The sequence below is a fragment of the Benincasa hispida genome, chromosome 6 (genome assembly GCF_009727055.1).
Source record: "Benincasa hispida cultivar B227 chromosome 6, ASM972705v1, whole genome shotgun sequence".
Lineage (NCBI taxonomy): Eukaryota > Viridiplantae > Streptophyta > Magnoliopsida > Cucurbitales > Cucurbitaceae > Benincasa > Benincasa hispida.
In genome coordinates, this window is record NC_052354.1 from 19997086 (window position 1) to 20005623 (window position 8538).

Consider the following 8538-nt stretch of genomic DNA (forward strand, 5'->3'; position numbering starts at 1 on the left):
CAAACATTCACATATCCTAAGTGCAGAAATTGTGGAAAACACCATCAGGGGCAATGTCTTCGGAACTTAGGGGTGTGTTTCAACTGCGGTCGGACGGGTCACTATGCAAAGGCTTACCCAAAGCTCATCAACCAAGTATCAACTGCCCAGACCACCCAGCCTACTAGTAACAAGGTTACCCAACAACAGAAAGGACGGGTGTTTGCTGTTACACGTCAAGAGGCAGAGGATCAAGATGCAGTTGTTACAGGTACATTACCCATCCTCGGGTATTATGCCTTCACTTTATTTGATTCGGGCTCTAGTCATTCATTCATCTCTACAACATTTGCACAACATGCTTAATTAACATCAAAGCCCTTAGGCTACATTCTATCCGTAGTTACTCCTGCCGAAGTATCTATGTTGGCCAACTCAGTAGTAGAAAACTGTGAATTGTCAGCATCAGGACATAAACTAGGGGTGACCCTTATCATCCTAGACATAAGTGATTTTGACATAATACTAGGTATGGACTAGTTAGCAGCAAACTATGCAAGCATAGATTGCCATAATAAAGAAGTCACATTCACCTTTCCAAAAGGAACTAAGTTTAAGTTTAAGAGTTCTAATACACAATCAGCCCAAGAATAATTTCAGCCTTAAAAACTAAACATTTTCTCAACCATGGGGCTTGGGCATATTTAGCAAGTGTAGTGGATTTACGAAACCAAAATGATGAAATTAAGGTCATTCCTGTAATAAAAGAATTTGAAGATGTATTCCCAGAAGAGCTACCAGGTTTACCGCCTAGTCGAGAAATAGAATTTTGTATAGATCTAATTCCCGGAGCTGAACAAATATCTAAAGCACCATATAGAATGGCACCTGCGGAATTAAAAGAACTCAAAATACAATTACAAGAAATGTTAGATAAGGGATTTATACGCCCTAACGTGTCTCCATGGGGAGCACCTATCTTATTTGTTAAGAAAAAGAATGGATCAATGCGTTTATGTATAGATTATCGGGAGTTGAATAAGTTGACAATAAAGAATAAGTACCCACTCCCACGCATTGATGATCTATTTAACCAATTACAAGGAGCCTCAGTATTCTCCAAAATAGACTTACGATCTGGATATCATCAACTACGAATCAAGGAGTCTGATATACCTAAGACTACTTTCCGAACAAGATATGGGCATTATGAATTCGTTGTGATGCCCTTTGGATTAATGAATGCCCCAGCAGCCTTCATGGACTTGATGAATAGAATTTTTAAGGACTATCTTGATAACTTCATGATCGTATTTATAGATGATATTTTGGTCTATTCCAAGTCTGAGGCAGAATATGAAAAACATCTTAGGGACGTCCTTTCCACATTAAGAAATGAAAAGTTGTATGCCAAATTCTCCAAGTGTGAGTTTTGGACGTGACAAGTTGCCTATCTAAGGCATATTGTAAAGCAAGAAGGAATCTCAGTGGATCCTGAAACAGTTAGCAAGTGGCCTAGCCCAACAACAGTTAATGAAGTGCGAAGCTTCCTTGGATTAGCAGGATATTATAGACAATTTGTGAAGAATTTCTCAAGTATAGCATTACCCTTAACTAACCTCACCAAGAAGAATAATCCTTTTGTCTGGAACCAAGCATGTGAGCAAAGCTTCCAGGAACTAAAAGAAAGGTTGACCACAGCCCCTATTCTCACTATGACGAATCAGGGGGTTTAACTTGTACATGACGCATCGAAGAAGAGGCTTGTGGTGTGTAGTGATGCAACACGAAAGGTTAATAGCATATGCTTCAAGACAACTAAAACCTTATGAACCAAAACTATCCTATTCATGACTTGGAGTTAGCTGTTGTAGTCTTTGCCTTAAAGATATGGAGACATTACTATATGGGGAAAAGATCCAAATTTATACAGATCATAAAAGCCTTAAGTACTTCTTTACACAGAAAGAGTTAAATATGAGGCAACGAAGATGGTTAGAATTAGTCAAAGATTATGACTGTGAGATCCTCTATCATCCAAGAAAAGCTAACATTGTTGCTGATGCTCTTAGCAGAAAGTCAGCTCATACAGCAATCCTAAGTACCATCTCCAAACACATAATAGATGATCTTGAAAGAGCTGAGATCTCACTAATACCAGAAACCTTCACAACTCGAATAGCACAGTTAATTGCAAGACATGCATTAAGACAAAGGATAATTGATGCACAACAAATAGATAAATACCTAAACAAACAACTGCAATCAGAGAATGGAGAAACGAGTCAATTCTCTACAGCCTCAGACTCTACACTTCTCTACCGTGGACGTCTATGTGTACCAAATGATGAAGAAATCAAGAAAGAACTACTAAAGAAAGCTCATGAATCATGCTTTTCAATACATCCTAAGAGTACCAAAATGTATCGAGACTTGAAAGCACATCATTGGTGGTGTAACATGAAAAAGAATATAGCTGACTATGTAAGTAAATGTTTAGTTTGTCAACAGGTGAAAGATCTACGGCAACGACCACAAGGACTCCTCTAGCCTCTAAATGTTTTAGAATGGAAATGGGAGTATATTTCTATGGACTTCATCTCAGGACTCTCGAGAACTGTTAAAGGCCATAACATGATTTGGGTGATTGTGGATCGACTCACCAAATCAGCCAACTTCCTACCATGCAAGACTACTCACACTACGGAAGCACTAGCTCAAATGTACTTAAAAGAAGTCATCCGGTTACATGGAGTCCCAGTATCAATTGTTTCAGATTGAGACTCTCGTTTCGTCTCTAAGTTCTGGAAAAGTTTGCAGAAAGCAATGGGCACACAGCTAAATTTCAGCACAGCCTTCCATCCACAAACTGATGGCCAAACAGAACGAGTTAATCAAATCCTAGAAGACATGTTGAGGGCATATACTTTGGATTTTATTGGAGCATGGGATTCGCAGATACATCTTATTGAATTTGCTTATAATAATAGTTATCAGGCGACAATTGGTATGGATCCCTTCGAAGCCTTATACGGAAAGAAATGCAGATCCCCTGTACACTAGGATGAAGTCGGGGAGCAAACACTACTAGGGCCTGAATTGGTGCAGCAAACATCAGAGTCAATTAAGCTAATTCGGGAAAGAATGCGAACAGCTCAAAGCAGACAGAAGAGTTATGCTGATAACCATCGAAAAGAGTTGGAATTCAAAGTAGGAGATCACGTATTTCTAAAGGTAGCACCAATGAAAGGCATTATGCATTTCGGACGAAAAGGCAAACTTAGCTCCCGCTTTATTGGACCCTTTGAAATATTAGAACGTATTGGCCAAGTAGCTTATCAATTGGCATTACCACCCACCCTTTTTACAATACATAATGTCTTTCATGTGTCGATGCTTCAAAAATACGTGTTTGACCCATCACATGTAGTAAATTATGAACCTCTACAAATAAGTGAAAACTTGGAATATGAAGAGACTCCAGTTTGCATCCTAGCAAGAGAGAAGAAGTCACTTCGTAATCGGGAAATAAGTTTAGTGAAGGTTCTCTGGAGAAATCAGCAAGTAGAAGAAGCTACATGGGAACGAGAAGAAGAGATGAAAGTCAAATACCCTTATCTGTTTAAGAACCAAGAAACTTTCGAGGACGAAAGCTCTTAAGGGGGGAAGAATGTAACAACCCAAATTTGTACGCATACACTATAGGAAATTAAATGTCAAATGTTAAGCATGACGAAATTTTATTTAAGGGAGTGGTAAATGTAATATCCTAACCCTAATTTAGAAAGCAGGAAAACAAATAAAATATATAATTAAGAATAAAAAATATATAAATTTAATAGGAAAATCGGATGGAAATTTAGAATTGGAAAAAAAATAAGAAATTTATTAATTATCCAAAAATAATGAATAAGGGGGCAAAATCAAGGAGGATTAATTAGAAGTTGCACGCTAACTAATTCGGGAAACAAAGGGCAGTAGATAACTTTTTGTTTGGGCACTGCTCATTGGAGAGAAAATTGGAGAAAGAGAGAGTGGAGAGAGCGAGATTCTCAACGAGAAAGTGGGAAAGAGTGAGAGCCATGAGAGTAAAACCAGCGAGAAAGCTGAAGAGAGCGAGAGCCACGAGAACCAAACCAGCGAGAAAGCTAGAGAGAGCGAGATTCTGAGAACAGAGAGAGCGAGATTGGAGAGAAATATTGGAGAGAAAATTGGGAGAGAGCAAAGTTGGAGAGAAAAGATGGAGAGAAAGAAGGAGAAAGCCACAATGGCGAGATTAGAGAGAGCGAGATTGGAGAGAAAATTGGAGAGAGCGAGATTATCAGTGAGAAAGTGGGAGAGAGTGAAAGCCACGAGAGTAAAACCAGCGAGAAAGCTGGAGAGAGCGAGAGCCACAAGAGCCAAACTAGGGAGAAAGCTGGAGAGAGCGAGATTCTGAGAACAGAGAGAGCGAGATTTGGACAGAAACATGGATTATGCATTGAATTTGGCCACGATCTTATAGATTATACATGGAGAACCCTAAAATTGAATACAAACAAAGGTTGATGACGTAAGAGCAAACGTTAGCCAAAATTAGTTGTCTTATTAAGAGAAATTCTTAAACCTGAGTAATTTTAAAGAAGCCATTTGTAGGATGAGTTGTCACACATAGAAGAGCTGGAAACGGTTATAAATAGGAGACTTTGGGCTGGAAGTTAAACTCATTCTCAAATAAAACTCAGTAGTAAAAATCGTGTGGAAAGGGTGAAGTAATTTTGTTAGTTAGAAGGAGGAAACGCAAGAGAAGTGCTGCCTAAATTTCCTTCTGGTTTAAGAGGGAAAGCTCTACTGATTAAACCATAAGGAATAATAAGGAATAACTAGGATCGCAGTCAAGGTAAGTAGTTTATCTCACCCTCTCTTTAAGTGTTTCATGGTAGTGTACCTTTAACATGTTGCATAATTATGTTATTTTTATGTTGCATTACATGTTTAAAATATGTTTATCGACAAGGGACCCCATGCATTATGTTTGTTCACAATGATGAAATAAGATTAAATTTTAATTAGATAAAGGTTATGCTTCTAGGGCTAGCAGGGCATGTATGGTTGCACCCCTCTAGACCCAATTCTATGTCAAGTTTATGCTAGGGACTAACAGGGTATGTATGGTTGCACCCCTCTAGTCCAATCTTACGTTTATGCTAATGGTTGATGTTGGATGCGATTCTGGCCCTACTGACTGCATGACCCGCTAATCATCAGATGGGTTAATTTCCGCTTAAGTCCTCATCTTTCTATCAGGGCGGAGAGATTTATGTTGGAAGCATAACGTTTATGCTAATGATTGATGTTGGATGCGACTCTGGCCCTACTAACTGCATGACCCGCTAATCATCAGATGGGTTAATTTCCGCTTAAGTCCTCATCTTCCTACCAGGGTGGAGAAATTTACGTTAGAAGCATAACCGACCATCACATGTATTATATGTTTTCTGTCCCAATCATATGTTTTCAGGACATGTTACATGTGATTGTGCATTTGGTCACTACCCTATGTGAGAACTACTTACTGGGTATATTATATACTCATCCTATTTTACAGACTTTGTAGGTAAGGACACAGCGTAGGTGGCAGAACTGGATGTCGCTCAAATGGCCAACCATCAAGCTCACTATTATAGGCATATGCATTTTTGTATCACTATGCTAATATTTTATGGATCCTAATGTTTTGCAAAATAAACTTTTTATATAGTTTTCTACCTAATGAATAAAATCTTAGATATGTTCTTTTGAGATTTTTACCAAAACTCATCTCATGATAGAAAAATCTAAGTATACATGTCTTAGCGGTCGAACCATAATATGTAAGGATCCGGTTGTTACACATACCAGGAGTTAGAATACAGTAAGGTCTTTTGACCTCTAACTCTAACACCTAGATGTAGTCAAGTTTAGGCTCACGATCCTCCCTCACATACTTGCAAACATGGCATGATGTCCTCATCATCACTAGAGGGGTAATACTTCGCAAGAAACTTCGCTTTAGTGGTACGAACGATGAGTTGCTCTGGCACACTCTCCAACCTCTACAAGGTATCAGTCAGCTGGTTAACATGGTTTTTCATGCTTTGCAGCTGAGCTTGAGTGTCCTGCTGAAACTAAAGTGAACAATTAGCAAGTTCATATATTAAGAAATCAAAGTCGTACCTGGGCATGAATCTCGAGGAAGTGGCTCCTTCTCCTCCACTACATGGACATGCACTACCTCATGCCTCTGAGCTTTTGGCAAGCTAAATGAATGGTCTAGTAACGACTCGTTCGGCCTTCCAACTAAAGTTGCAAGCTGAGCAACTAGGTTACTCAGGCTTTGCAAATCAATTCTAGCTCTACCTCGGGGCAAAGACTTTCCTGCTGGAAGTGCTCGAACTCTTACTGCCTATAGAGATTGTTATGCTAAAACTCAAAGGTACTATCAGCAAGCACCAAAACCAAAGCCTCTAAAGACTTACCTGACCTGAAAGACTCAGCATGAGTCGACTAGTTAAGTGTTGTAAAATCTTCGTTGTTCGGGCTTTATTGCCATTTTGAGTATCTATGGTCAAAGAACTCCTCCATCTTCGGATGATGAGACTCGTAGTCCAGATGAAAATAACACCCATGCCTAGAATAGTCATGTGGTACTGGACTCCATTCCAACCTTGGGCCTACTGCCTCTGCTTGCTACGAACTTCATCCCATCACGTGGCCAACCTGAAAGAACTCTAAATCTAGAGAACCAATGAGTGGAAGCAGATTATTCCAAACTCCATTGTGAAAGAATAAGAACATCTACAATTAAACATGAACAGTTATGCATCAAGAGTAAATTACAGCATGCTTCAAGGTTAAAAACAAAGGATCGAGTAAACATACATTTGAAGAACTATTTCTTCTAGTATTTCCTCGATCCAACACCAAAGCGTCCAATAGCATGAACGCAACACGAGCAATTCAGCAACTCAGCACGAATTGGTAAATACTCGATCCTCGACCCTCGAATGGAAACTCAACACCACCACTCGGTTACCTTGGTATTCTCGGTATGAGCAAGAGGTGTGGGCTCTGTATGGATTTGGGTAGAAGGAAGGAGGAACTGGACAATCGAGTAGACGATCGAGTAAGTGGGATAAGGAATAAGTCTATCGTATAGACTTGAGTACTTGATCGTTTAATAGTGAGTAACTATTGTATAGAATACTCGACACTCTCTTTTACCCTCTCGAAAAGCTATTGTCTATCTTCCTTTGTGTATCGTCGAATGAATAATGAAAACACTTTTCATCTTTTATCCGTCAGTTGCCATAAATCGACTAAAGCCACCCACTAAGGTGGTTACTAGAGAAAAACTAACAACAATTATCCCATATTTAATTTGTTATAAATAAATGTAATAACTAATTTATCATATTATATTTATAACCTATAGTTTTAATATCACATCATATACAATATATAAACCATAGTTATTTTTCTCCTTTATGGCATTTAATATAAATCATATTTATATTAATTCCTCCAATCAAATAATGTATCAAATACATCAAATCAATTATATCACATATAATTGAATTTATTTAATTATATAATATATAATCAAATCCCTCTTGTTAATTTGAACACTTCAAACTAACCCAAAAATTGATTCTCAACATGAATCCATTGAATTACTAAGGGGACCTTATGGATCTATAGCTTGAAACTCCAACAGTACGTGAATAACTGACTAAACACTTTAATCACGATATCCACCATCTGTTAACTGTCGGGCACACTAAAGATTGACAGTTGTACTCTTCGCACTACAAATATATTTCTATGTCCATCGGATATAACCAATCAAGAGTACTATGACCCTTCACAAATCGCTCATAAGTACAGCTAGGCCAATTTACCGTTTTGCCCCTGTAGTTACATCTAACTTCTTAAGTACTACTGATTCCTCTAATGAACAATCCATCTTAGTCCCACTATAACTAAACCCTTCTCGGGCCAAGAGAAGGTGTGGCACCACATTGTTCAAGTCCTGGAATCAGGCCTTAAAGGAGCAATTTATCTACTTACCCCTACTTTGGGGAAGGAATGAATTTCATCTTGTGTAACTGAGTTCTCAGCTCCCCAATCAGACGAATCCCCAAAGTGGTAGGTTTGAGTCGACGATCTGGCTATTCGCACCCATGCAAATCAAAGGACCGCCCTCATAGGTAGGGGTTCACAACTCACTCAGGATTAAGGTCATGTTACCTATGGTCATCTTAGTAAAATGAAAGTCTCTGTCAGGAATGGCGTTATATAACGAGACTAAACATTTCGTGGTCTGGTCTTATACAAACTTCTTTATATAGAGCATCCCCGCTCGTATGTCTAATACATGAATGATCAGGATCAGATCATTTATATCACTTTACAACATTTTTAACACCTACAAAGTGGGCCACACTCGTAGTGTCACCAGGATAAGGTTTCCCTCCTTTATCCATATACTACAAACCATTTAGGTTATCACTTAAAGCCTGATCCACTTGTATGTCTCCA